This window comes from Podarcis muralis, chromosome 3, assembly GCF_964188315.1.
Source record: "Podarcis muralis chromosome 3, rPodMur119.hap1.1, whole genome shotgun sequence".
NCBI lineage: Eukaryota > Metazoa > Chordata > Lepidosauria > Squamata > Lacertidae > Podarcis > Podarcis muralis.
In genome coordinates this window covers 115,277,222-115,300,502 of record NC_135657.1, presented here as the reverse complement: position 1 = coordinate 115,300,502, position 23,281 = coordinate 115,277,222, and the positions used below count along the sequence as shown (strand labels likewise).

General features: G+C 44.6%; 1 long non-coding RNA gene across 1 annotated transcript; it reads left to right on the top strand.

Annotated features, from left to right (window-relative positions):
* The first annotated feature begins 1,605 nt into the window (after positions 1-1,605).
* On the top strand, positions 1,606-19,162 carry LOC114593579 (uncharacterized). The gene is made up of 2 exons (XR_003705743.2): positions 1,606-1,736; positions 16,731-19,162. It is a non-coding gene; the product is annotated as an uncharacterized LOC114593579 (long non-coding RNA).
* Positions 19,163-23,281: the final 4,119 nt, after the last annotated feature.

Here is a 23,281-nt window from a genome sequence, read left to right as displayed (position 1 = left end):
GGGGGATGTGGGTGGCGCTGTGGGTAAAAGCCTCAGCGCCTAGGGCTTGCCGATCGAAAGGTCGGCGGATCGAATCCCCGCGGCGGGGTGCGCTCCCGTTGTTCGGTCCCAGCGCCTGCCAACCTAGCAGTTCAAAAGCACCCCCGGGTGCAAGTAGATAAATAGGGACCGCTTACTAGCGGGAAGGTAAACGGCGTTTCCGTGTGCTGCGCTGGCTCGCCAGATGTGGCTTTGTCACGCTGGCCACGTGACCAGGAAGTGTCTCCGGACAGCGCTGGCCCCCGGCCTCTTGAGTGAGATGGGCGCACAACCCTAGAGTCTGTCAAGACTGGCCCGTATGGGCAGGGGTACCTTTACCTTTACTGCCCCTCTGGCAACAAATAGACCACACTCTCAAGTAAATTTAAAAGTAAATCCAATCAAGTAAATCCAAAGGTGTTATTCCATGCAGCAGTAAGGAGAACACAATTAGATTACTTTTGGTTACCAAATATAAAAAGATGGCTTCAAGCAGGGGTCAGCAAACTTTCTCAGCAAGGGGCCGGTCCACTGTCCCTCAGACTTTGTGGGGGGCCAGACTATATTTTGAAGAAAAAAATGAACGAATTCCTATTCCCCACAAATAACCAGAGATGCATTTTAAATAAAAGGACATATTCTACTCATGTAAAAACACGCTGATTCCCGGACTTTCCGCAGGCCGGATTTAGAAGGCTATTGGGCCGCATCCGGCCCCTGCGCTTTAGATTGCCTATCCCTGATCTAGCAGAAGGAAAGCTCTGATCCTAAACCACCTCTGCCTTGTGCGACAGCGTCGGGGGAAGAAAAAAAAACAAGGAGTGAGCCCTACACAAATCCGGTGTGGAGTCCTTAAGATGGTTGGATGGCTTCTTGTACGCCTCTTTCTGGCAACTCCTTCAGCCCAGCTGGTGCCAAACGTATTGCTCTGCTTTCCTTTGGACCACATCAGCGAGGCGGGGTGGTGGTCTTGTCCTCTGGGCAGCCCAGGGTCTACATACACACTGCCTAGGCTTGCACCCTGGGGAGGTCACTTTGGTGGTGCTGATGCAGTGATTTGAGTTCACCCCAGGAGGCACACTCCATTGTCTCTTGAGATAGATGGTTGCCAACCACAAGCACCAGAGCCACTGCAATGCCAGGGAAAACCCTCTGGCCATCACTTTAGATTATCACCCACATCTCTTTTCTGCTGTGTGTACATGCATTGAAAGGGAGCAGTTGCTAACAGGTCCTTAGGTGAAGCATATCTATTGGGTGCACGCATGTCAAGCCACCACATGCAATCTGCATGCGGTCATCATGTTTCCCCCCCCCCCATCACAGAAGTGCTTTCTGTACAGGATATTTGTAAAGTCTCAGGCAGTCCTCAGAGGGCATGCGTGCCTATTTATCTCCCTGCAAGTTGTATACGAGGTGGAACGTTTGGCTAGAATTGGACACTAATAAAAATAAACGAAGGCAACGGAGCCTTAATTTATTGGATGTTCAGATTTAGTGGTTGTTCTCGGTAGGTCATTCTCCTTACAAGTGGCCAGGAATTATGACAGCTTGTACTTTCCCATGAGAACTATATGTAGAAACAGGTAATTAGGGCTGCCACTCAAGTGTTTTCTAACAGACAGGAGTGCAGCACAGTTGGGGCTTGATGCTAACTGCTCTGACTGGTGAAACCTTTCTCCCAGCACCCTAGATTCAGATGAACAACATTTATAATGGTAAGTTCTTTGCAAAATGGAAGGCAAATATTGTGTTATGGGGAAAGCATCAACTAATAGCTCTTTGGAGAATCAAAAGAATAGCAGAGAATTCAAAAGGGAAAAAAACCCTCTTCTGCACTTTCTAAATATTAATAGTTTTGTTTCTGTAGGGAAAATCATGTCTACCCTATCCATCCGCTTTCTGAATTGTGGGTTCCACAGCTATAGCATTTATTTTAAAAGTATGATTGTTAAGGAAATATGTATTCCCCAGAAAATATTTGTCCCCCCCCCCAAAAAAAATTGTTTGTTGAATGCTAAATATGATGCTTTTAGTAGTCGCCGTACACAAAAGCATTTTTTTAGACTGCAATCCTATACACATTTTCCTGGGGTTTACTTCTGAGTAAACATAGATAGGATTGTGCTGGTGATAGCCATGTGTGTGTGTGTGTGTGTGTGTGTGTGTGTGTGTGTGAGAGAGAGAGAGAGAGATAATCCAAAATTGGTTATATCAACTTTGATTTCTGTTTTGTTTTGGAAATTTACTGGAATGTACACCAAAGCTATTTAATTTTACTTTCAGATGAGCACAGAGATGAATGTTTGATGGAATTCCCATCTTTTTACACTAGTACTGCTCTGTCAGTCTTTACCAGCCATGTGACACCACATATTGTAACAGGTGACACATTCCCCATCACCTTATTTCTGTGCCAGGAAAAGTTTCTTCTGCTTGTTTCAATTCATCCGGCTGCCAGTACAGAAGCAGAGTCAGGAAAAAGCGAGCAGTTTTGTTCTGGGAGTTTCTTCAGCAATCGTAACACTGAACTTGCGGAAGGGCAATCCTAGCCAAATCATCTCAAAATATGTCCCTTCGATTTGTTGAGATGGTAAAGCATTTATAACTCAGCTCGACAGAGCACAGTGCAATGACACTATAAACTTACAATTACGAAAGGTCCGTCTTTCTTCAGTTTGCAAGAATACAATGCCCCTTATTTTCCAAAAATTACCTGGCTGGAGTAAATTACAGTAGCAATAATTTAACAACTGTGGGAGAGACCATAAAACTTTCTGCCCCTTATTAACTACTGTGTGACTATTAGGTTTATGGAGGATGTTAACATTGCACAATAGGAGGAGAGAGGGGGAAACCCCCATTGTAAACAGGCCTCCAAACTGTTGGAAAGCAATTTTCCCCATGAGAGGTAAAGGGGGCCTTGCCAACTTCTCTGAGGTATGTGAGGGGTCATGCGCCAATCATCTAAAGCAAGTCAATTCCCTGCTGCTAAGTAAATAAACTTAATTGCAAATTTGTGGCGTACTGAGACGTTTTAAAGTAAGCACGCCATCCAGAACGCCGAAATCTCCATTCTAAGTTCATGGAGAAAGAAAACGGCCTCTTTAAAAATCAGCTTGCTGCTCACGGCTCCCCTGAACAGTGCCTCCAGGCAAGTGGTTAAAAATACGGTTTTTATAAACAAACCTGACATTGCAAACTTAATGCAAAACCCTATGCATATATCATAACTTACGCGTTCGCAACTTGTTTAAATTAGAGCCAGAAAGAGAGGGTGTGTGTGTGTGTGTGTGTGTGTGTGTGTGTGTGTGTAGGGAGGGAGGGAGCAAACAAGCAAGAAGGAAACAGAATTGGCAGATTAACTCTTTCTTAAACAATGCTCACAAGGCGGTAGTGTACTTTCCAGCTTCAGCTGTGGCTCCACTAGCTGTGCTCTGGTTATTGGTCTCCTATGTTTCTACGTTTAAGGCTGTCCCGGTGCTTTTTGTTCACAGCTCCTCTATACAGCGTTCAGCTCAGCTCTGAGAAAAGGGGTGCGCGCGTGTCTTTCCCCCCTTTCCCCCCACTTCCATTTACCAAAGCCTATTACTGTCATATTGGCACAGTCACAGGAATCTAAGGGGATGTTCACACGAGTCTTGGAATGCTGTGGGACCATTCTGCATCTGCTGCCTTTTCAAATTGCTTTCTTCCGTTTCTGTTCACAACTGAGTTGGGGCAGGGCTGCCTTCACCTGATAATTCGCTGCCCCATGCCAAACTCCAACTCAGTGAAGTGGTAGTCGGCGCATGGGCCATCACCTGCCATAGCTGTCAGCTTACAGATTTGAAAATAAGGGACCAGCAGCCTCGAAAATAAGGGATCAGCAGCCAAAATAAGGGATTTTGCTATTGTAAAGAGTTGTCAATCTGGCATGAGGCAGTTGCGGTGGCGCCACGGCTGCTGAAGCGCCGCCCTTCTGCGTCCCTCCCCATCCCCTCCTCTTCCTCCTCCCTCTGGCCGCCTCCTCAGCTGCCACCACCACTGCCACCTCCGGGCTCATGGGCGGCGTGGGCGAGAGTCTCTCTCCCTCCCCCCCCTCGGGCGGGGAAGGGCTGATGGAACTCCTCGCGCCAGGACGACGGCGCCAGCGCTCTCTCTCTTTCTCTCTCTCTCTCGCAATGGAGGACCCAGAGCCGCTGCTTCCCTCCTGAGCCAGGCGAGCATGAAAACTGGGAAATTTAAGGGACATCATCAATAAGGGACAGCAGCGGGACATGGTGCTAGGATAAGGGAATTTCCCACCAAATAAGGGACAGTTGACAGCTATGTCACCTGCACATACGCAAAAGCCTCCTAAACTGTTCACACCACAGTGTAACCACACCTTCCATTTTCTGGAAGCTGGTTTGAGGTTAGGTGCATCAGTGGGGAGCATTTCTCAAGCCACAGATGGATTGTGGCTAATATAATGTGAAGCCGGCTTCAAACTCCAGTGGACGGAGTGCACTGGAAATGCAGCGAATACTGATGTAAATGCAACCAGAGTGGGAAGGTACAGGATTATTATTTTTTTGTTCTTGTCTTCCTGCATGTGCATGTTCAAAGGAACCCATGCTGTTCAGCTGAAGTGTTCTTGGCTAGAGTTAAGTAGAATAAATTTCTTTTTAAAAGCCACCAAACAAAGCATAATTTAACTGAATAAAAACAGTCTATTGTGTAAACTCAGAAATGTTTCCAGATCTGTTTTATAGAAGCAAAATCTAGAAGTTCTGTTAGTCAATCTGCATATGAGCAAAGCTGGGCTTGAGCATCAAGCCATTAGATTTGTATGTAGATTTGATTCATTTCGCCATACCAGCAGAAGGACACCGTGATGTGATTCACAAATATTAAACCATAGTTTAAAGCAAACTGTTGCTGTTGTTTAATGTGAAAAAGCAGCATACTGGATCCTACTGCTCAAAAGTTCCCATTGCTGTGCCTTGTCCAGACCTGGATTCATGGTTCATTTGTTCCAAACAAACCATGAGTGGTAGCTGATATTTGTTTGTGAATTACTACTTGTGCATACCCTCCAACATTTCTCTGATGAAAATAGGACCGTCCCATTCCATAATGATAATTTTACTATTTATACCTCACACATCTTACTGGGTTGTCCAACCATTCTGGGCAGCTTCCAACATATATAAAAACATAATAAAACGTTAAACATTAAAAAAATTCCCTATACAGGAATGCCTTCAGATGGTTCAGGGGTCAGATAACTCCATAAAGGTAAAGGTCCAGTCATGGCCGACTCTGGGGTTGCAGTGCTCATCTCGCTTTATTGGCCGAGGGAGCCAGCGTACAGCTTCCGGGTTATGTGGCCAGCATGACTAAGCTGCTTCTGGTGAACCAGAGCAGCACACGGAAACGCTGTTTACTTTCCCGCCAAAGTGGTACCTGTTTATCTACTTGTACTTTGACGTGCTTTCGAACTGCTAGGCTGGCAGGAGCAGGGACCGAGCAACGGGAGCTCACCCCATCGCGGGGATTCGAACCGCCGACCTTCTGATCGGCAAGTCCTAGGCTCTGTGGTTTAACCCACAGCGCCACCCGCGTCCCTAGATAACTCCATACCCTCCAAGAATTCTCCAATGAAACTAGGGACACCCTAAGGAATAGTGGGACATTCCGGGATCAAATCAGAAACCAGGACGGCTTCTCTAAATCGGGGACATCCATGGAATATAGGGACACTTGGAGGGTCTGCATGTGATGTGTTTGAAAGAAATGAACCACGAGTCCAGGTTTGATGAACCAGACTCTGCAGGGTTCAGTGGTGCCAAGCTTAGCTTCAGGCAGAAAAATCGCTTGGGCCTATTACTGAATTATACTGAAAAGCAAAGCAAACATGCCTGCTGGAAGCCAGGAAGGGAAGAAACTGAGAAGTATCTGGTTGAAAAGAACCTTGTACAAAGCTCTAATGGTCAAACAGTTGATTGTACTTACATATGTGTGTGTGTGTGTATAAATTAAAAGCACACTTTTTATTTTTTTAAAGGGACATTTGATGGAGCAAGTAAGCTAACAGATGGACTTCACAGGTTCTTGTTAACACCTCCATATATGTGTGTGTGAGAGAGTGGTACAGTGGTGCCCCGCAAGACGAATGCCTCGCAAGACGAAAAACCCGCTAGACGAAAGGGTTTTCCGTTTATTAGTTGCTTCGCAAGACAAATTTCCCTATGGGCTTGCTTCGCAAGACGAAAACGTCTTGCGAGTCTTGCGATTTTTTTCGCTTCCCCCCCTTTTTCTAAGCCGCTAAGCCGCTAATAGCCTTTTAGCCGCTAAGCCTTTAATAGCCGCTAAGCCGCTAAACCGCTAATAGCGCAAATCTGCTAAGCCGCTAATAGGGTTGCTTTGCAAGACGAAAAAACCGCTAGACGAAGAGACTCGCGGAACGGATTCTTTTCGTCTTGCGAGGCACCACTGTATACCCTTCTTCATCATAAGATCTCAGGCCGGTTCACAGAATCAAATGCAGGATAAAAACAAGTAAATAACTGCAGCAAAACAGCAAAACAATAACCCCACCCCCTTCCCACAGACACATTTAAAAGGCTGTAGAATATTAATCAGCATTTTTTATATATATATATATATATATATATATATATATATATATATATATATTGAAGGCACCAGGCAAACCTCCCTGCAGGAGCATTCCACAAACGGCATACCTCCTCGACAAAAGCATACCCATAATTAACTCAAAGCTACAGGTAGGAAGAGCAGTTAACAAAAGGTGAGGAGGCAGAAGGTAAAGGTCAAAATCTCCATCTCCTGCTAGAGTCCCCACTACAGCACAAAGCACTCGTGGTACTCACTGTTATGTAGTACAGGCACCTCTGTTTTTGCTGTCTAGGTTCTGTTCTGGCATCCATGGCACATTTATCAAGATATGAGCACTGGCCTCTCATTTATTTATTTTTTGCCCTCCCGAAACACACACACAGAGCATGTTGAATTGCTCTTTCCAGCCTGCCCTCTACAGTAAGGTTACCAGATTTTTTTCAAAGAATCCAGGAAAACATTTTTTTTAAAAAAGAGGGGGGGGGGAGTTATTTTTAAAAAGTTATTTAAAATAATAATAATTAAGAAGTAATATCTTCTGTGGGGAAAAGCCTCAGCGCCTAGGGCTTGCCGATCGAAAGGTCGGCGGTTCGAATCCCCGCGGCGGGGTGCGCTCCCGTTGCTCAGTCCCAGCGCCTGCCAACCTAGCAGTTCGAAAGCACCCCCGGGTGCAAGTAGATAAATAGGGACCGCTTACTAGCGGGAAGGTAAACGGCGTTTCCGTGTGCTGCGCTGGCTCGCCAGAGCAGCGATGTCATGCTGACCACGTGACCCGGAAGTGTCTCCGGACAGCGCTGGCCCCCGGCCTCTTGAGTGAGATGGCCGCACAACCCTAGAGTCTGTCAAGACTGGCCCGTACGGGCAGGGGTACCTTTACCTTTAATATCTTCTGTGGTCTCCTCTGTCACACAGCCTTCCTCTGGGCCCTGGCCTGCTCTCTTGGAGGGCTAGCTGCCATGGAGTAGGCTCAGGTTGGGCGTGGGCTTGGCCATGTGTCCTTGCCCTCCCGGTGCTCTCCTACCTCTCCTCCTCAGTGGTGGCGGCAGTGGTGTGGCAAGGTCAGGGCCCCACTCTTTTTTCTCCTTCCTCTTTCTCTCTCTTCCTTTTCCTTCTCCTCTCCTCCATCTCCCTGCTTTGGCTCCGGGGTTTTCCTGGCCCCGGAGCGCCACTGGGCAGTCGGCTGGGTGGCCAGGCGCTCTCGTTCCCAGCTCAATTTGGGTCGGGTGGGGGTCAGTGGTTCCCCCAATTGACGCGCTGGGCATCCCTGGTTCCTCCTTGGCAGTGGCAGTGGCATTGGCAGTCTCAGCAGTCCGGAGCCAACCTGGTAGCGCAGTTGGCTCTGGCTGGCTTCAGGAGCTGCTCGCTGCCGTAGTGCCCGCCATTTTGCCTCGCTGGAAGTCCCCATACGATGTGCCTTGTGCCGTTGAACCAATCACACAACATTCATTCCCTACTAATAAATCTACAACACTTAAAATATTAATCCGGGGACATTAAATGAAATCCGGGGACATTCCGGGGACGGATTTTGTCCGGGGACAGATTTGTAAATCCAGGGACTGTCCCTGGGAAATGGGGACATCTCGTAACCATACTCTACCTCTCTTTTAAATCAGAACCAGTGAGGGCGGTGAAGGTCCTGTGTGAGTGTCTGGAGGCGGTTGGAGGATGGATGGCGGCTAACAGACTGAGGTTGAATCCTGACAAGACAGAAGTACTGTTTTGGGGGGGAAGGAGGCGGGCAGGTGTGGAGGATTCCCTGGTCCTGAATGGGGTAACTGTGCCCCTGAAGGACCAGGTGCGCAGCCTGGGAGTCATTTTGGACTCACAGCTGTCCATGGAGGCACAGGTCAAATCTGTGTTTACCAGCTCCATCTGGTACGTAGGCTGAGACCCTATCTGCCTGCGGACTGCCTCGCCAGAGTGGTGCATGCTCTGGTTACCACCGCTTGGACTACTGCAATGCGCTCTACGTGGGGCTACCTTTGAAGGTGACTCGGAAACTACAACTAATCCAGAATGCGGCAGCTAGACTGGTGACTGGGGGCGGCCGCCGAGACCATATAACACCGGTCTTGAAAGACCTACATTGGCTCCCAGTACGTTTCTGAGCACGATTCAAAGTGTTGGTGCTGACCTTTAAAGCCCTAAGCGGCCTCGGTCCTGTATACCTGAAGGAGCATCTCCACCCCCATCGTTCAGCCCGGACACTGAGGTCCAGCGCTGAGGGCCTTCTGGCGGTTCCCTCATTGCGAGAAGCAAAGCTACAGGGAACCAGACAGAGGGCCTTCTCGGTAGTGGCGCCCGCCCTGTGGAACGCCCTTCCAGCAGATGTCAAAGCGATAAACAACTACCTGACATTCAGAAGACATCTTAAGGCAGCCCTGTTCAGGGAAGTTTTTAACGTGTGATATTTTACTGTATTTTTGGTTTCTATGGAAGCCGCCCAGAGTGGCTGGGGAGGTCCAGCCAGATGGGCGGGGTATAAATAATAAATTATTATACTCTACAGGGAAGGAAACATTCTGTGAAGAGGATCAGGAACTCATCCAAACATCCCAGACACATCCAGATTCTAGTCCAGGACGGTTGCCATATTTGGCATTAGGGAACTGGAATTTCCAGAAAGGCTTCTCCTTTGTGTGCCCTCTTGCAGTGTCATCCAAGGTCATTTTATACCACAGGTATAATAAGGAAGATAATGAGCTGTGGTCACATGTGATGATGCTGGGATCCAGGTAATAGAAGAAGCATTCTTATTGCTCCTTCCTCTTCGTTGGCTGACTGTAGATCATTTGCAAATCAAATACAGATAATGTTTCCAAGTTTGGCATAGCCGCGGCTCTTTTGGGTAATGAAGATTAGGTTACAGTGCCCCCTATATCAAAATGGCCAAACCTAGCTAGAAATTCCTAAAGAGAGGCTAGGTTCAAGGAAATGTCTCATTTTAGTTAAATGAGGAAACTCCATCTTTGGCCTGCTTCATCTGGGAGGCTTTGTTAAGCTTCTGTCTGAGATAGATCATCTCTCAGTCCAGACAAGGGCTTCGTTTTTACAATAAATATTGAGAAAATGTGGGGGAAAGAGAAACTCACAATTTCAACTGGTTGTCAAAGACCTCTTTAAATAGTTTTACAGATGAGTAAGTTGCAGATCCAGACAGCAGACTTTTAAATCATCGCAAAGTTGACACAAACTGATCCTACTCATAATTGAGTATGGTTTTTGTTTTTTTGTTCTGTTTATTACTTTAAGGCTTCTGACAATTACAAATAGTTTGCATTTAGTCTCAATTGTGCTCTGAGCTGATTGCATTGTCACAATCCATTTATCTCAACCTCGTAGCAGGGTCTTACATATTTTTAACCCCCATCCCGTTCCTGGAAATTTCTAGCAGACTATCCTGCTAGACAGCCTACAGAAAAGGGCTACCTAACACTCTCATGTTGTTTGGGATGTGGTAGCTTTTGAACCAATGTAGTTAAGAGTAGTAACCCCAGCAATAGCGTACAGATAGGGAGATCTTAACAAATTTTCTCTACCTTGCAGGAAATGTCTTAATGGACCCACTTCTATCCAAGTTATTTTGAAGTGTGCTAATATAGGGACGCGGGTGGCGCTGTGGGTTAAACCACAGAGCCTAGGACTTGCCGATTGCATGGTCGGCAGTTCAAATCCCCGCGGCGGGGTGCGCTCCCGTTGCTCGGTCCCAGCGCCTGCCAACCTAGCAGTTCGAAAGCACCCCTGGGTGCAAGTAGATAAATAGGGACCGCTTACTAGCGGGAAGGTAAACAGCGTTTCTGTGTGCGGCTCTGGCTTGCCAGAGTAGCTTCGTCACGCTGGCCACGTGACCAGGAAGTGTCTGCGGACAGCGCTGGCTCCCGGCCTATAGAGTGAGATGAGCGCACAACCCCAGAGTCTGGCAAGACTGGCCCGTATGGGCAGGGGTACCTTTACCTTTACCTAATACTGTGCAATATGAAAATAGCTTTTTTTTAGTATTCATCTACAATGGGATTAATTTTTTTTTAAAAAATGAGCAAAAAACACCCACCGTTGTTCATTTCCTGTTGTGTACAGACTTAAACTCAATATAATTTTGTTCTAAACAGTATCAAAGATCCAAACAGCTACTACAACGAAACAATCTGGTTTGCCAGAAAACTGTAGATCACATTGTTTCTCTAGCAAGAACAAAATGTTCATGTGTCCTGGTAACTGTATGTACTTTCATGACCCTTAATCAAAATAATTAGGATCAATGTGATACGTGGAACTGCTAGGCTTTTCAGAAGACGTATACTGCAATCTTTCTAAGGTCTATTCAAAAGCAGTTCTCAGACCTCACACAGCTGATCATAACTGGGATTCCGTTGAGGATTTAAACAAGTAACTTCAAGTAAACTACTGATTGCAAAGGACGCCTTGGGAACGTAACCCAGTTTGCTGCTTTGTCCCGCTGCATGAAAACAAATTGTCAGATGTAAGTTCAGACAATTTACTCTGGTGACTGTTAGGATACTAATTTATTAGCTTAAGAAAGGCAGGAGTTTGTGGTAAGCGGCTTGGGAGAATCAGAGCCTATGCAACCATTCACTTTTCTGTAATCAATAAAGTTGTGGCCTAAATTCTGCCAAAAACCAAAACTATAATTTGAGTCAAATGTGTCTTTCTTTAAAGGGGAGGTCAGTGTGATGTAGTGGTTAAGAGCAGTGGACTCATAATCTGGTGAACCGGGTTCGCTTCCCCACTCCTCCACATGCAGCTGCTGGGTGACCTTGGGCTAGTCACACTTCTCTGAAGTCTCTCAGCCCCACTCACCTCACAGTGTTTGTTGTGGGGGAGGAAGGGAAAGGAGATTGTTAGCCGCTTTGAGATTCCTTCGGGTAGTGATAAAGTGGGATATCAAATCGAAACTCCTCCTCCTCCTCCTCTTCTTCTCTGGGTGTGAACACACAACAAATATTCTTACTGTTTGCATCTGATGCATCAATTAATTGTCAAATAATTGTTCTGTCAAATAATTGTTCTCCTATTTGATCTAGAGATTGCTGCAGAATGCAGGGCAGAAGGCTGCTTTCAACATTAGCAGACACCAAAGTTTTAAGAATTATAAGGCAAAATCTGAAAAACTTAAGAAACAATTATTTGTGTGCATGTAAAGTTTGCTGGGCAGGGGGACACGGGTGGCGCTGTGGGTAAAAGCCTCAGCGCCTAGGACTTGCCGATCGAAAGGTCGGCGGTTCGAATCCCCGCGGCGGGGTGCGCTCCCGCTGCTCGGTCCCAGCGCCTGCCAACCTAGCAGTTCGAAAGCACCCCCGGGTGCAAGTAGATAAATAGGGACCGCTTACTAGCGGGAAGGTAAACGGCGTTTCCGTGTGCGGCTCTGGCTCGCCAGAGCAGCAATGTCATGCTGGCCACGTGACCCGGAAGTGTCTCCAGACAGCGCTGGCCCCTGGCCTCTTGAGTGAGATGGGCGCACAACCCTAGAGTCTGTCAAGACTGGCCCGTACGGGCAGGGGTACCTTTACCTTTACCTTTTTAAAGTTTGCTGGTGGGGATATACATGCAGAGAGATTCTGTTTTAAAATGCCATAGATATTTCCTTACTGGGATATAACACTCTTCCAACCCTCTTTTTAAAATTAAGTATAAATGTTAGAAGAGGAGCAACTTACTCAGTAGACAATGCTCTAGTACGTCACCAGCATTGTCATAATGATGCATTAATGTAATGGATCATCAGAGACTTGTCAGAGAGAAGATTTATTACCCCCCAAATACTTCAAGGAGGTAGGAAAGTATCAAGAATGGAGTTGACTGACTGTTTATTTTGCTAAACTAAGGACTTTTAAAGTAAGCTTAAAAATCCCTTTTCACTTCAGGAAATAGCTGAAAGGAAAGGACCCCAGACCAAAAAAAGAAAAGAAAAGGGGTTTAAGTCAACAACATGATGAGGACTCAGGAGGCATCATAAATGCCTCGGAAGATATCATACTTGCTGCAACAGAGTTTACATAAGGTCTCTGAAGCACAGAGTTTTATACAAAACACATTCAATGTTTCAAACGAATATTTTAAAAGTTAAATTTAACAAATGTTAACTGGGTTTCTCTGTGTATTTATTTCTGTGAGGCTCTAAAAATGAACTGGTTATACTTAGTTACGAAAAGCAATACAGAGATAAGTGGAAGAGATACTGCTGGCCATTGTAAATAATCTTTCACGGCCTTATGTATACTTGCATTCAGCATCTCAGAATACTCCCTTGCTGGATAAAGTTTGTTTATATGTTATACATCTGCTTTGTAGTACGTTTGGTTTGGTACAGATCAGGTTTTGTGCCAGTATTTAGCCTTTGATAGAGTCAACCATCTGCTCTGGGCTACATTCCCAAGCAACTCAACTCCGAGAAGACCTGGTCCCAGCACGTCAGAAGCTTCTGCCAGCCTCTCAGCGTCCATGGGCACCTCTTAACTGTTTTGCACCCTCTTGAGCTCTGTCTTCAAAGTTCTTTTCAACTTTCCCTTCCGGCTTTTGGTTTGGTACAGTTCATAAGAGCGTCCACACACATCCACAAAGTCACACATTCCTAACCATTAACAACCCCAGGGATTTGCAACTGGTAAGAGCCCACACATTTTGGACTCTACAAAAAAATGTAATGTCGAAAAGAAAAAGAAAAGAAAGAAGTTGCTTAGTGTGTATCATTGAAATAGGAAAGTGTGTATGGCGGAAGAGAACAGAATTAGGGACACAGATTGCAGCCCACTGTGTACACATGAAATTGCAGGCTGCACCTAACTTAAGCAGGCAAATAAATAAATTGGATTGCACATAGCAGGGACCCGGATCCTTGTACATATGTGAGCATTCTCACATGACAGACAACACAGGTCTTAAAGCAAAGATCCCCTGAGAGAGTTGGAGGAAAGAGAAAGAGGGACATCCCACTGCAAAGTGCCTTTGGTATGAGCCAAGAAATTGGTCTAAACCACTGAGCCTAGGGCTTGCCGATCAGAAGGTCAGCGGTTCGAATCCCCATGACGGGGTAAGCTCCTGTTGCTTGGTCCCTGCTCCTGCCAACCTAGCAGTTTGAAAGCACGTTAGAGTGCAAATAGATAAATAGGTACCTTCCAGCGGGAAGGTAAATGGCATTTCTGTGCGCTGCTCTGGTTCACCAGAAGCGGCTTAGTCATGCTGGCCACATGACCTCGAAAAACTGTCTGTGGACAAACGCTGGCTCCCTCGGCCTGTAAAGCGAGATGAGCGCCACAACCCCAGAGTCGGCCACGACTGGACCTAAAGCCAGGGGTCCCTTTACCTTTACCTAGCCAGGAAGGTAGGGCTCCACTTTGTTCTCAATCCAAATAACAAAGAAGTGCTTCTAGCGGAGTTTTCTTCTAAATCTGAGCAACCCTTTTAGCCTTTTGCTTTTTAAGTGGTAGGGGAAAAAATCCCAATGACTGATTCTCACACTGAAACTCCTTTTACTTTGCTGAAGAAGCAGCCCCAATGCAGAGAAGAAGAAGGAAAAAATGCCACATCAATCCCAACAGTTCAACATTAAACAGTTCAGTGTTAACATGAAACATAGCCAGTGAGCAGTCAAAATGGAGATGGGGGCAAGAGACAGAGGAGAGCTGAAAGTAAATATGGGCCCAGGGCATGGTCCAAAGGTGCAGCAGGCATCAACTCTGCTAAAGCTAAGCAGGTCTGTGTCTGGTTACTGCCTGGATGGGAGACTGCCTGGGAACCCTATGTAGACAAGTGTGATTTCCCCCAGGAAGGCAGGATATAAATTTTGCGTTAAATAGTATGCTAGACACAGTTGCCCATGGTGTGTACATTCATCCCAATATCATATGTGGAGTGTTCAGGCGTGTGAGTGAGGTGAACACATTGTGCAGCGTATATAGCTGCCACAGAATGTTGGCCACCCCTGCTGCCCCTGGTCATGCTGCTCCCCATCCCAAAATTTGAGGCAGCAGCAGAAAGGGATACTCCCCCTCCCTTTAGAAAGAATTAATGGCTGGGGTCAAGCAGCTGAGTGCAAGGCCCATTGAAGCATCACTCAAAGTTCCAGGCACAAAATGAAGATGGCAAGCACAGCTGGGACCTCAGCCAGCACTTCAACGAACAGTGTACCTGGTCTCATGATCCTGGCTCTAGATATTTTTTTAATATTTGGGGGGAAGGGGCATTGCACCCCATGCCAAGAGCTGAGGTGGTGGCCATTTCCTCTGTGTTCCCAACCTTAGTTTGTTATAAGAATGCTTAGTCAAGCATTTTGAACGGAACAAATTCATACACCAAAGCAAATAATCACATATTTTGGCCCTTTGAGGGTATCTGATGTGCTACTTTCTCCAGCAGACCCAAGTTGGACTAATTCCATAGCAATTTCATATTTGATAACGATGATCAGAACCACATTTGCCTAAAGAGGAATGGTCCCACCGTTCACAGTTCCTTATTTTCATTCTCAATCAACCATGAAAATTTCAATAGGGTGTAAGAGCTGGCAGTTTTTGAGTTCCATTTTATGTCCAGTATTTCTATGCTGAAGGTTTGAGATCTAGCTAGTTTTCCTACATATTTAACAAGCACCAGCTGGTTTTAAAGCCCAGGTCAGTGGACTGCCCCATTGTTCAAGTTTTCAAAGGGATATCAATTAAGTTGACAACATTTTACAATGGCCAGGGATCTAAAGAACTATTTTAGGTGTGCCCAAGGGCATTTTAAAAACATTTTCTCACAGCAAGCTCCTATGCCATATCACAGAGTGTTTTCAAAAATCAGAAAAAACCCAGGATCAATAACAGCTGCATTCCAAAGACAAACAGAGCAAAACAACAGCTGCGCAGGTGGATTTGGTTGCCAATGCCCTATGAGGGAACTATCAAGTGAAAACTTTTAATGCTCAACAATAAAAAAATTATAAAAATATTGGGAAACATTTTCTGCAGGAGCACACACCAAAACAGACGGGGTCATTTCGAAAGCCCACTCAGTTTCAAAACAGGTGTGATATGTGGTACAGAAAGCTGCTTTAAAAAAAAAGGAACATAAGCTTAAAGCCCCATTGGACATGCAAAACTAATTGTTCAGCCATTTGAATCTTGGTTCATAGTAGTAGTAGTAGTAGTAGTAGTAGTAGTAGTAGTAGTAATGTCCATTGAACCATTTCTACTAAGAAGTAACCCCCACTGAATTTAATGGGGCTTACTACCACATATGGGACGCGGGTGGCGCTGTGGGTAAAAGCCTCAGCGCCTAGGGCTTGCCGATCGAAAGGTCGGCGGTTCGAATCCCCGCGGCGGGGTGCGCTCCCGCTGCTCGGTCCCAGCGCCTGCCAACCTAGCAGTTCGAAAGCACCCCCGGGTGCAAGTAGATAAATAGGGACCGCTTACTAGTGGGAAGGTAAACGGCGTTCCGTGTGCTGCTCTGACTCGCCAGATGCAGCTTTGTCACGCTGGCCACGTGACCCGGAAGTGTCTTCGGACAGCGCTGGCCCCTGGCCTCTTGAGTGAGATGGGCGCACAACCCTAGAGTCTGTCAAGATTGGCCCGTGCGGGCAGGGGTACCTTTACCTTTTTACTACCACATATGTGGGGTTAGGGTTGCTGTATTAGTTTTGTTTCAAAATTCTTAGAAGTCTGCTGCATGGCTCAACGTCCTGTTACCAATCTGGATGCAATATTTTCTGGAAAGCTTTCCTAAAGCAAAGCAAATACATTCAGAACCAGGGTCACTGAGATTTTTGCACTTAGTAAAGGGCTTGTCTGATTAAGTAAGTTATGTGAAACCGAAAACAGCGCTGTTTTTCAAGGTATACTTCATTGTCCCAGCTTATTTGTTCGCCGCCACCTGTCTCCCACACATTACGGCACCGAGTGCGCGTTTCAAAACAAAAGTAATAACACAATTGTCTCACACCACACATATTCCCAGTGGAAATTAAAATGCATGCTTTTTCTCATCATTCTTTATTTAACAACTGGGAGGGTTTTAATATTCGAAACTCAGCAAGAAAATTGTCAGGAAACACAGAGATGCCTTTTGAGATTTCAAATTCCACTTTCATTGTTTTCCTTTCATTTTAGGTGAGTGTTTGTTTTCCAGCCAAGTGACTGTATCCTGTGATGGAATGATGGCTAATGGGATTTTCTGCGATGATTTCTCAGTCAATTATAGCACTAGAAGACCTATGCAGATGGATATGAAATCATCCCCAATGAAATCATTCCTGTTTCTAATTGCAGGAAGAACAAAAAACAACAAAAAACTCCCAAAACCATCTAGCCAGGGGTCCTGCACATGTGAAAGAAGGCTTGAGGAAGATGAACTGGAAGCCTACACATGCAACCGCTGTAGTATATATGGAACCCCCCTCTCCTCAAATCCAGCTTCTAGGACCCTGCATGTGGAGGCCTTTTAGAAAATCAATAACAAGGCCAGTTACCTTTTAAGGAAGGAGAACAGAGAACAGAGTGGACCTGATTTTGGCTTCTCTTCCTATTCCTCTTTTCTCAACGAACTGCTGAGCAACACAGTTCACACATGCACAGATAGATCAGGGCCTACATCTTTTGCCCGGCTTATTGTGATGGAGCACATTTCAGATCTATTTCTCTATCATATAAGGGTGCTTCAAGTGCTTCATTTCTCCCCTTGCACATATAAGGAAGCAGCTATATCTAGAAATGTTTTGTATAACATTGCTAATATGAGGCCCATAAATGTGAAGAACCGAAGACAGGAAAAATGAGAAACAGAGATGAAACTGGAACTGGGATTTTTCTCCATCACTAGCATAGTTCCCCTCTGAATTAAGACTTGTGTGCACATACTGTAGGCTTCCCAAACATTTGTGAGTGTGATATAACATTACAGATAAACTCGCTCTGTGGTGATAAATTCACTCTACTGTAATTAAAAACAACACATTTACCCAGAATAAACACCAACATTCTTTGTTACAAAATTGTTGCTGCGCCATACACTGCTCTGTTTTAATTTAGAGAGCATTCGGTGCTGATTCTTAAAAAAAAGCAATAACTTTTCAACTTTTTTTTTAAAAAATAGCCTGCTGAAATTTCAGAATGAGAGAAAATTCAGTTTGTGATTTCAGGATGTTTTGCGCAACAGCAGGGGTGAGGGGAGTGAAGCAATACCATGTTTTAAAAGTGCACCGTTTGTGCAGTACATTAAAATGTGCACTGCATTTGCTAAAATGACACATTTTTGGGGGGGGGGGGCAAAGCAACTGTGGAGTTAGTTCATGCAGTTCTGAGATATAAGTCATCGAGAATTCAGGCCATATCTTCCAGAGTGAATCATCTCTTGTCTGCATGGAAGATGGCAGGCATAACCTGTTTACTGAAAGCTTTATCACCGAGGAAATACAATTCTAAGCATCATCATGTTGAGCACCTTTAACATTTACAATTCCCTTGAAAAAAACCCCACAGTAAGTAAGTCCATAGATGTAAATAGAAATAAGAGCGCTGCATTGCCTTCCGTATGCGAAATATGGCACACATGTCAACAGTTGTGTGCGGGAAGTCAGTTTAAAAATGAGCTATTGATGATTCAGAGTCAAATTTATTAATAAAAGCGCAGCACAAGGGCAATTTTTGACACACACACACACACACACACACACACACACACACACACACCCTGCCAATAGGTTAAGTCCCAAAGATGCTCCCCTGTCTTTTACTTCTTGCACAATGCCCTATGGGCCTTTCTAAAAGTGTAGGATGCTAACACAAAAGGGGTGGGCCCTATTTATGTCGTCGGGTGGCGCTGTGGTCTAAACCACAGAGCCTAGGGCTTGCCAATCAGAAGGTCAGCGTTTCAAATCCCCGCGATGGGGTAAGCTCCCGTTGCTCGGTCCCTGCTTCTGCCAACCTAGCAGTTTGAAAGCACGTCAAAGTGCAAGTAGATAAATAGGTACCGCTCCGGCGGGAAGGTAAACGGTGTTTCTGTGTGCTGCTCTGGTTTGCCAGAAGCGGCTTAGTCATGCTGGACACATGACCTGGAAGCTGTCTGCGGACAAACATCGGCTCCCTCGGCCTATAAAGCGAGATGAGCGTGCAACCCCAGAGTCGTCCGGGACTAGACCTAGATCAGAGGTACCTTTACCTTTATGGGAATACAGTGGTGCCTCGCAAGACGAAATTAATTCGTGAGTTTTTTCGTCTAGCGAATTTTTCATCTTGCGAAGCACGGTTTCCCATAGGAATGCATTGAAAATCAATTAATGCGTTCCTATGGTCAAAAAAAGTCCAAACAAAGCCAAATTTGGTACAACAAGAGTTTATTAAGTGCTCTTTAAAGTCACACATACTGTAAAGAGCATTTCAAAATTCAAACCCATAATTTTTTTAAAAAAACAGCAGAGTGGCCCAATGGTCACAGAAAATCATTAAAATGCAGAAAAAAACCACACAAGCTTCCAGATTCTTGCAAACCCCTCCCCAACTGTTCCCCCAGCCACCCAGCACACAGAAATTCAAATCCAGATTTTTTTTAAAAAAAACAGCAGAGTGGCCCAATGGTCACAGAAAATCATAAAAATGCAGGAAAAAAAGCTTCCAGATTCTTGCAAACCCCTCCCCAACTGTTCCCCCAGCCACCCACCACACAGAAATTCAAACCCAGAATTTTTTCTGTCTTGCGAAGCAAGCCCATAGGGAAATTCGTCTTGCGAAGCAGCTCGAAAAACGGAAAACCCTTTCGTCTAGCGAGTTTTTCATCTTGTGAGGCATTTGTCTTGCGGGGCACCACTGTACTGCACTTGAAGCATTTATCAGGCATAGGATTCAGCTTCAGCAGCTAAAATCTGTCCATATATCAGATGCAGCTTATCAAATGCACATTGATTATTACTAGAACCCCAGGAACTACCAACTAGAAAGCGGATGCAGAGTTATCCCCTCCCTGTCTCAGTCCCATTGAATTCAATGGCGCTTACTTTCAAGTAAGTGTTATAGGACTGCAACCTAAATTTTTTTCCTCTGAGCATATGATGGAAAATGTTGGCTTTTGCGTCTTCTAACACCACTATCACTGTCAAACCACCCCTTTCCTCCTAGGCCTTTCTCATAAAAATCTGGTGTTCTACTTCATTATATATTCCTGTTACTAAAATGTCATTAACCAAGAGGTGTATTAACTGATGATGTTAAGCTGGTTAGTGGGAGAATGTAAGTGTCACTTTGATGACATAAAGTGGCTGTTATGATTATATAATATCAATTATTCCTTCAGAAACTGCATTAGTTCTGAACCAATGTAGTTGGAGGGAGGTTAATCCCTCCACAAGGCATTTGTCTAATATTTATTATTAACAGTAAAATCTATTTTGGATTAAACCTAGATTTTTAATAACTTTAATAACTTTTAATAACTTTTCACCCTTGGAAATACTATACCTGCCTCTCAGATCCTCTGGATGCTATCACATCAGAGGAGAGTGTCTTCCTCACTTTACTGCGTCTACAGAATCCAGGTTTATGGGCTGCATATTTGAAGAAACAATAAACACATCTTAAAGAGCAAATGAAATTTAGAAGTAATAGACACTCCATGAAACCCTTGTACATAGTTTTTACAATTTCTTTTATCTGAAGGGCTTAAACTTTGTGAAATACTCAGCATGTTTCAAAATGTTTTCCCCCACCACCTTACTGAGACACAGGGACTGAGAGGATCCGAAAGGGTGCAGAGCCAGGTCGTGTGAGGAGATTTTATGAGCTATACACAGGGTGACACAGAAACTCCAGAAAATGGAGCAAATCAAATAAACAAATAAAGAGTAAAAAATTCTTCCGAAAGCAAAGTGGAAATGCAAGTTTTGATTCTGATATATATATATATATATATATATATATATATATATATATATATCAGAATATATATGATTCATATATATAAAATATATATATATAAAATATATATATATTTTATCTGTAGTGCCCTTGATATAAGGAAGGAGGGCCATGCCATTGTTTTCTTCTGTGTCTTGGTTTTTGGGGGGTGTTTCTTTTTGGATTAGCTTCGTAACCCTGTTTTGCTGGTATCCATTGGCAATTAACACATTTGAGAGATTCTGTAACTCAGTTGTCAAGTGGTCTTTGTCAGCCAGGCGTTTGGTTCTGGAGATGAGAGTCTTGGCTACGGAGTTTATTTGTGCAGGGTGGTGGTGTGATTGTGCATGTAAATAGCGGTTGGTGTGTGTTTTTTTCCGGTAGATAGTGTGTCCTAGGGAGCCATCAGGTTTTTTGTAGATTAGGATATCAAGGGCACTACAGATAAAATTAGCAAAATCCTCCATAAACACAATATCAAAACAGCCTTTTGCGCCAACCAAAAAATAGCCAATATCCTCAGAAACCCCAAGGATAAAATCCAGTTGGAAAACCAAGGGGTCTATGAAATACCCTGCAAAGTCTGCCCAGCCACGTACATTGGACAAACAAACAGACGAATAAATGCACGTATCGCAGAACACAAGAATGCCGTCAAAAAAGAAGAAAAAACTTCCTCTCTTTTCCAACACATGAAAGAAACAGGACACGAAATTAATTTTGCAGATTCCAAATTGCTCTCTAACATGGAACATCACCACAAGAGAATAATCATGGAAGCCATCGAGATAGAGAAACACCCTCACAACATGAACAAGCGTGACGACACATCCCGCTTGCCAGACATCTGGAAATTAGCCCTCCCCACAAAAACTGACACCAGATCCAGAGGCACACAGAACGCCATCACCAATCAACCACACCAGACCCAAACCCAGACCCTCTCCACAGATAAATTACAGACACCATCCAGTAGCCAAACCATGGTGGCACCTCCGGATGCTGCACCCCCCTGCAATCCCTACACAGATCTGGCTGGCACAGGCCACAAAACCACAGCTCGCCCCTATACACGAAGCCAAGCCAGAGCACAACTAAATGCAGTACAGCCATCTTCTCAGAAAAACTCTTCACAAAGTTCAAGAGGTCAAGACACAAAGGCTTTAGCAACTAATCCACACCTAATGACCCACCTAAGTGGTACTCAGGATATCACTCAAGAAATCACTCAAGATATCCCTCAAGCAATTAAGGAACAAAAGAAGAAAAGGCACACTAGCCTGGGAACTTCCTCTCTGCCCAGAACATTGGAGGCTATACAACACACCTCCTCAACAGTATTTATAGGAACTCAAACACTGAGATCCTGCTCTGTTCCAGTAACAAGAAGCCGAAAGCACCAGCCTGAAGATGACGAGTGAGACCTCGTCGAAACGTCGCCTAGACACCCCAACTTTTACACGGGAAGACACCCGAGGACACCAAAACCTGCATATATATATATATATATATATATATATATATATATATATATCAAAGCTCGCCCCTATACACGAAGCCAAGCCAGAGCACAACTAAATGTAGTACACCCATCTTCTCAGAAAAACTCTTCACAAAGTTCAAGAGGTCAAGACACAAAGGCTTTAGCAACTAATCCACACCTAATGACCCACCTAAGTGGTACTCAGGATATCACTCAAGAAATCACTCAAGATATCCCTCAAGCAATTAAGGAACAAAAGAAGAAAAGGCACACTAGCCTGGGAACTTCCTCTCTGCCCAGACCATACCTCCTCAACAGTATTTATAGGAACTCAAACACTGAGATCCTGCTCTGTTCCAGTAACAAGAAGCCGAAAGCACCAGCCTGAAGATGACGAGTGAGACCTCGTCGAAACGTCGCCTAGACACCCCAACTTTTACACGGGAAGATACCCGAGGACACCAAAACCTGCATTCCTGTACCCGTGAAAATCTACGAAAGCATATATATATATATATATATAATCTTCAAAGTTATAACAAAACATATTTTCCAAAAACATATTTTCCCCCATTTTTCCTCCCTCCCCCCTCCCCCCTGTAAACCCCCCTCCCCACCCCCCGACTTCCCTCAGTTCCAGTCTTTGGTTTCTCCAATAATGCCATTTTCTGCATGTTACAGAGTTGTATAGATCCTCCAACTGTTTAGCTAATTATTATCAGTAAAAAATTGTGAATGTTTATTCAAAACCTGCCAAGGAGTCCAGTTCGCTTTGTTGCATCTTCAAATACTTTGTGAAAGGTTCCCATTCATCCTTAAAGTCACAGTTATCCTTATTTCGTAGTCTATGTCAATTTTGCCAGTTCTGCACAGTCCATCAATTTTTCTTGCCATGATTCTTTAGTTGGGGTTTCTTCAGTCTTCCATCCTTGTGCTACCAGAACTCTCGCGGCCGTTGTCACATACATGAAAATGTTTTTCAACTTTTTTGGCAGGTCTTTCCCTACAATCCCCAACAAAAATGCCTCGGGTTTTTTAACAAATGTTAAATGGAACATTTTCTTCAATTCATTGTATATCATTTCCCAATTTTTTTTGATTACATTACAATCCCACCACATATGATAAAATGTTCCCTCCTTTTCCTTACACTTCCAACATATATTTGAACTAGTTTTGTACATTTTCCCTAACTGCACTGGTGTCGTGTACCATCTGTACATCATCTTCATGTAATTCTCCTTCAATAGGGAACAATCTGTAAATTTTAAGTCAGTTTTCCATAATTTAACCC